Source organism: Lactuca saligna, chromosome 8, assembly GCF_052625555.1.
Source record: "Lactuca saligna cultivar CGN05327 chromosome 8, ASM5262555v1, whole genome shotgun sequence".
In the NCBI taxonomy this organism is placed as follows: domain Eukaryota; kingdom Viridiplantae; phylum Streptophyta; class Magnoliopsida; order Asterales; family Asteraceae; genus Lactuca; species Lactuca saligna.
The window spans coordinates 23,949,060-23,956,055 of NC_136424.1; positions in this window are offsets into that span (position 1 = coordinate 23,949,060).

Here is a 6,996-nt window from a genome sequence, read left to right on the forward strand (position 1 = left end):
TCTGAACAAAACTCCCAGGAATAAAGCTGAAGTTGAAGCTGTGGTGTGTTCGATGCCACCAACAACATATAAAAACATATTGGGCCTTGCCACTGCATCAGACTGAAGTCCGAAAACTGCATCAGACTGAAGTCAGGAACTAACCAGGGCCTTTCCCTCTGCATCGGACAGAAGTCCGGAAACTGCATCGGACCGAAGTCCGGAAACTGACTGAGCACAACATAGCATGGCATAAACATATCGACTAACATGAACACATAAACTGCATACTGCATCAGGCCGTAGCCCGGAACACATAGCACGTAAATCCTGTCTGATCCACGAAGGCATCAAACATACTAAAAATTGCATCGGACCGAAGTCCGGAAACTACTACTAGCTAAACGGGCTGGCATTGTGGCCTTAGACCCGTTCCTACTGGAAGGAAACTCACCTCGTAAACTGGCTGGTAAATGAAATACTCTGGAAACTGTTTGCTGTTGCTCCGGTATCTCCCCGGCTATAATTTCCATAACACACTCAATCAAATACTAATAACTATACTGAGGGTAAAATGACTACTTTACCCCTGGTCAATGTCAACTCTTTTGGTCAAAGTCAACATACAGTTGACCTGACTCGTCGAGTTGGGTCACCAACTCGTTGAGTCCTCACCCTCACTTCTTTGCTTCTGTTCGCTACTACTCATCGATTTTGGCATAGAATCGACGAGTTCCCCTTCAATGCTATCACTCAGACAATCTGCATCCGACTCGCCGAGTTGTATGAACAACTCGTCGAGTCCTCCTTCAATGCAAGAATACTCTGGCTGTGACTCGCCGAGTTGTATGAACAACTCGTCGAGTCTGATCTAGAGGTATGAAGACTGTCTTGGACTTGCGACTCGACTCGCCGAGTCCAAAGAATAACTCGCCGAGTCGCATGCATGCAATTACTATTCAGACGATTCTGCTCAAAACCAATGCATCCAACTGATAGATCTGGGCTCCTAAGGCGTGGTTTTCACGTAAAGGTTCCATTTTTACGTGAACATATACTCCTAAAGAGGTTTATAGGCTTAAAATGCATGAATAAGGTTAGATCTAGGGTTTATATGCAACAAGGTTCAATAAAGGTATTAGATCTGGGTTTTGAGACAAAAATATGATTAGATCTGAAAGCTATACCACCACACAAGCTCCCGTACTAGCTTAAGCCCATAAATGGGCAAAAAGGTAACTTAAATGAGATTCTTAAAGAGAAACAACCAAAGAACAAAAAGAGTCCGATTAATACCTCAAATGCCTTTGAAATGGATGCAAGAACTTGATTCCTTTCTTCTCCTTTGGATCTAGCCTTCCTCCTCTCTTCCAATCTTCACTCTTTACACAAAAATGCCCAAAAACACTCAATATAGGTTAAGATGTTGCTATGAGATGTTCTGAGGGTGAGGAGGGCAGATTGGGCGCATAAGGGGGATTATATAGGGTGCAAAACCCGTGGATTTAGGGTTTCTTCCAGACTGTTGGACTCGCCGAGTCCAGGATATGGACTCGTCGAGTCGCCCACTTTCACATGCACGAAATCCCGTCTCAACTTGACGAGTCGGGCAACAGACTCGTCGAGTCCATCTTGAATACTTAGAAAAATAAACATTAAATAACATACCAGAAATGGGGTCATTACACTCGTTGTCTTTGTGACTCTTGCATGTGCTTGTGTTATATGTCTTTCGGGCTAAGGCTTGATATCTGGCGTTGCCTAATCGATACATGTATGCTATGTATCTCTGTGACTATTGCATGTGTATGTGTTTATTTTGATATATTATAGTGTATGTTAAGTGAGGCCCATTTTACTGATCTCAGCTTGATGTTGGGTGGGGCCCGAAGCTGAGCTCAACTTGATGTCGGGTGGGGCCCAAAGCCGGCCGAGTATTACTATATGATTACTGTATGATTGTTATGTGGTATTTTGGGGAAACTCAATAAGCTTTGTTCTTACAGTTCAGATTATGTTTCAGGTACTTCTAGTTCCAAATGGGAGAGCTCGGGATGACTGCATCGCACACACCATTGAGATTTTGTTATGATATTTTACTCTGGTTTATGACAAATTGATAAAATGGTTTATTTCAAATATTTTGATGTTATGGGAAACTACTATTTTATCGATTATTAAAATTAAAATGTTTTAGGACCATATTTTGGATGTTACACTCAACCCCACCCTCTCACACACATACAGACACACACCAACCCCCAATAACACACATATACCTACCCACACCCCCACAAACATACACACACCCCCACACCCACCCACACACACACACCCACTAAACGCATTTTCTAAATTTTCCATTGAAAATCGAAACGAAAAACGAAAACTGAAATGGGAAAACGAAAAACAAAAAATGAAAACTGTTTTTCCGTAACTAGATGCAACCTAAGATTGCATTTAGTTGCGGAAAAATAGGCCATTTTTCAGAAACATTTCCAAGAAAAATAACAATTTTGAAAATCGCGTTTAGTTTATCTATTTTTCTAAATTTTTCACAGAAAATGAAAATATTCTGTTTTCAAAAATTTCAAGGAAGTTGGAAATTTTTGGAAAACCGATAATCATTGTTTTCTATATTTTTCAAATTCAATTTTTTCTAAAATATAAAGACACACTTACTCCCACCTCTACCTACCCACACGTTAACACCCCCAACCCACCACACCCCTAACTACACACTCCCAAACCCACCCCTACCCCCTCCCCCCACATACACACACATCCACACCGACAAACACACACACCCACCCACCCTCACCCCTACAGACACACACCCACCCACCCCTACCACCACAAACATACACACACACAAACTAGGGATGCAAGCGGATCGGGTATTACCCGCTACCTGTGGGGACCCGACCCTAACAGATCAGGTATTCCCCGTCTTATCGAGTAACAGATCGGGGATGGGTATTCGATTTCTTACCCGAAGCGGGGATGGGGCGGGGATGGATATACTATTATCCGACCCATTAAAGACCCCATATATGTGTATATATATATATATATATATATATTTATAGACACACACACACACCAAAAATCACTTTTGAAATGAACTATTGAATTTGAATAGGAAATGGAGAGAGAGAATCACGAGGGATGGAGTCAGGTACGTCGGATGAAGAAATACAGGAGAGAGTTCGACATAAATGGGAAAGTTATAACCTTCTACATTCAAAATTTTCCTCTAGAATGCATCTTTAGTAATCGAGGCATATGGTATTGAAGAGTTTAGCGTGCGTGTGGCACTATGGCTCTTCGATTTAGTAAGCAAGCTACAAAAAATAATGAAATTACTATACATCAACTTCAAATGGCGAAAGTGGAGTGTCAAAACTTTTATTTAAGAATCCCTTTTTTAAAATTGTTTATTTAGTAAAAAAGTTCATATTTTTATATTTTAAACAATTTTATATTTTCATATACCACAATGAAGTGATTATTGTAAATATTGTTGTCTTTTTATATTTTATGTTTTTTTTAATAATACATATTACTAGACGGGTATCCATCGGGTTCTCCAAATCCACGTGGGGATTTTTTCACCCGAATCCATCGAGCATTTGGTGGGGATGGGTGTGGGTATCGGAGGTCGGGTTCGGGGATGAGTATGGAAGTATTCACCAATATTCGTACCCATTTTCATCCCAAACACAAACACACTCACACAACACCAACATACACACACCCACAAACATACACACACATACACTCACCCGCCCAACACCACTACCATAATCAACCACCTACCATCACCATCATCACCACCACTACCCCATCACCAACACCACCACCATCGCCGCCACCATCACTACCATTGCCACAATTACCACCACCATCATCACTACCGCCGCCACCATCACCACCACGACCACAACAACAACAACAACAACAACCTAAAACTTTCATTAATTAAAAAAGCACCTAATACATAATTAACAAAACACCTAAAGCATAACAACAACAACAACAACGACAACAACAACAACAACAACAACAACAACAACAACAACAACAACAACAACAACAACAATAATAATAGCAAAATACACTAATACAAAACAATGATAAAATTATATATTATATATTTTTTGATTTCGGCCTTCACCGTCAAAGTTGTGGTGCGTTCTTCCCAGTTATGTAACTTGCATCTCGAATTAGAATTTTCATATCCTGGAATTTTACCTTGTTGAACTCCTGTTCCTTTGCAAATGCCAAATAATCTATGAGATTTTTACTTATCTCCGTCATTTCCGCCCTTAAACCTTGTATATCGTCTGACATTTGTAAACTAACAAGTGAAAGACATATAACGACTAGGGTTTCGTATTATTATCAAAGAGAAGTACAAATACAATGAAAGGGAAAGACATAATATATAGACAATCTAATTAGGGTTTCCTAGCAAAAGGCCCAATCATAAAACCCAATACAAAATAAAGCCAAAATCTTATTTGGCTAAGATTCCCCCTCAAACTCACAATGCAACAACAATAAGCATTTAGAGTTTGTCAGACAAAAAATAGAATCGAGGAGCAGTCAACGACTTAGTAAGAATATCAGCAATCTGCAAAGAGGAAGGAACATAAGGAAGGGAGATAGTGCCCTTATGGAGATGATGACGTATGGAATGACAGTTAATCTCAACGTGCTTTGTGCACTCATGAAACACTAAATTCTTGGCAATCATTATCTCACTCTTGTTATCACAATACAAAGGGGTAGGCTGAGAGATGTGAACGCCCATATCTGCAAGAAGCCATCTCAACCAAACAATCTCACAAGTGGCGATAGCCATGGCTTGATACTCGGATTATGTATAAGATCGAGAAACATCTTGTTTCTTGCTTTTCCATGATATCAATGAATCTCCAATAAAAACACAATACCTAGTAGTGGACTTACGATCATAAATATCACTATCCCGATTTGCATCACTATCAGCACGCAGCTCAAGAGAGGATGAAGATGGAAACATAAGAGTGCGGAACTGAGTACCACGTAAATATCTCAAAATATGAAGAACAACTCCCTAATGAATAGTAGTAGGAGTAGTGAAAAACTAGCTAACCACATGAACTGCATGAGCAATATCCGGTCGAGTGACAATCAGGTATACTACACTTCCAACAATGGTATGATAAATGCTTGGGTCTGATAATGGGACACCATCAGTTGGAGAGTACTTTGCATTACTCTCTATAGGCGTATCAGTTGTTCGATTATCCGTGAGTCGTGCACATTTAAACAAATCTAAAATATACTTCGTTTGAGATAAAAGATAACCCTTTGGAGATTGAGAAACTTCAATCCCCAAGAAATAACAAAGCAATCCCAAGTCTTTCAAACAAGAACGGTGAGCCAAATCATGCTTTAAAGACTCTATACCATCATGATCATTACCAGTAATAATCATGTCATCGACATATAAGGGAAGAATAATCTGACATGCATTATTAAATCGAATAAATAGAACCGAGTCATGGTTAATTGGTTGAAAACCAAGAGAAGTAATCATTGTAGAAAATTTCTCAAACCAAGCACGAGGGGCTTGTTTGAGGCCATATAGAGCCTTTCGAAGTCGAAAAACTTCACCTGGTTGGTGAGCAATACCAGGGGGAGGAGACATGTATACTTCCTCATTAGGATCACTATTCAAGAAAGCATTCTTAACATCCATCTGATAAATCTTCCATTGGCGAATGGAATAAACTGCAATCAAGGTGCGAACAGTCGTTATTTTTGCAACAGGAGCAAACGTCTCCTCATAATCCATACCATACTTTTGCGCGTACCCTTTCGCAACAATTCTGGCTTTAAAACGCTTAACGGATCCATCAGACTTTGTTTTGATTTTATAAACCCAACGAAAACTAATCGTATGTTTTTCGGGTGGAAGCGGAACCAGATCTCATGTATGAGTCTAATAAAGAGCTGCAAGTTTCTCAGCTATAACTGTCTACCAAAGGGGATCAGAAGCGGCCTCTTTGTAGGATGTTGGCCTAGGGAGACGATGTACATTAGAAATAAAAGAGGCAAAAGTCGGTGAGTAAGAGGAATAGACAAAGTCAGGAAGCTTTGTGGACTTCTTATTATGATAAGGCCTAGATGGATGGGGGGTCTTGATGATTTGCAGCCAGAGGATCAACGATAGGTGTTGGATCAGCTGCATGTGGTAGATCAACAGCAAGTGGTGGATCAATGACATGTGGTGGATCATCAATGTCAATGCTAAATGGATCAATATTACAAAGCTCCTCTCGGGTTGAATCATGTGACTGAACAGGAATTCCACAGAATGAAATATGCTCCAAAGAGTTGATTTTGAAGACAACTTATATCTCTCTAAATGAGGAATCAAGACAAAACATGTACACCCAAAAACTCGTAATGAAGAATAATCTGGGAGTTGTCCAAACAACATTTCATAAGGAGACTTCCCCGAAGTGTACATAGTAGGCATGCAATTAATAACATAAGTGGTGGTATGAACAGCTTCTCCCCAAAACATATTGGGAACTTGAGCAGCGAGCAGTAAGGATCTGGCAGTTTCTAGGAGATATCGATGTTTTCTTTCTACAACACCATTCTGCTGAGGAGTTTTTGTACAAGATGATTGATGTATAGTTCCATAAGATGCCAATAATTGTTTAAAATCATTGGAGGTAAATTCTCCTCCCAGATGACATCGAAAACATTTTGTGACAGCAGAGTGTTGAGTCTTAACAAGAGTTTTGAATTCACTATATATGGTGAAAAAGTCAGACCTACACTTCATAAAATAAACCCACATATAACGAGTGTAATCATCAATGAATGAAACATAATAGTTAGCTCTTGATTTGGAGGTGATCGGAGAGGGACATCACACATCAGAATGCACAATATCAAAGGGAGCAACAAAACGAGTAACACTTTTATTAAATGGTAAAGCAGAAAATTTTTCCA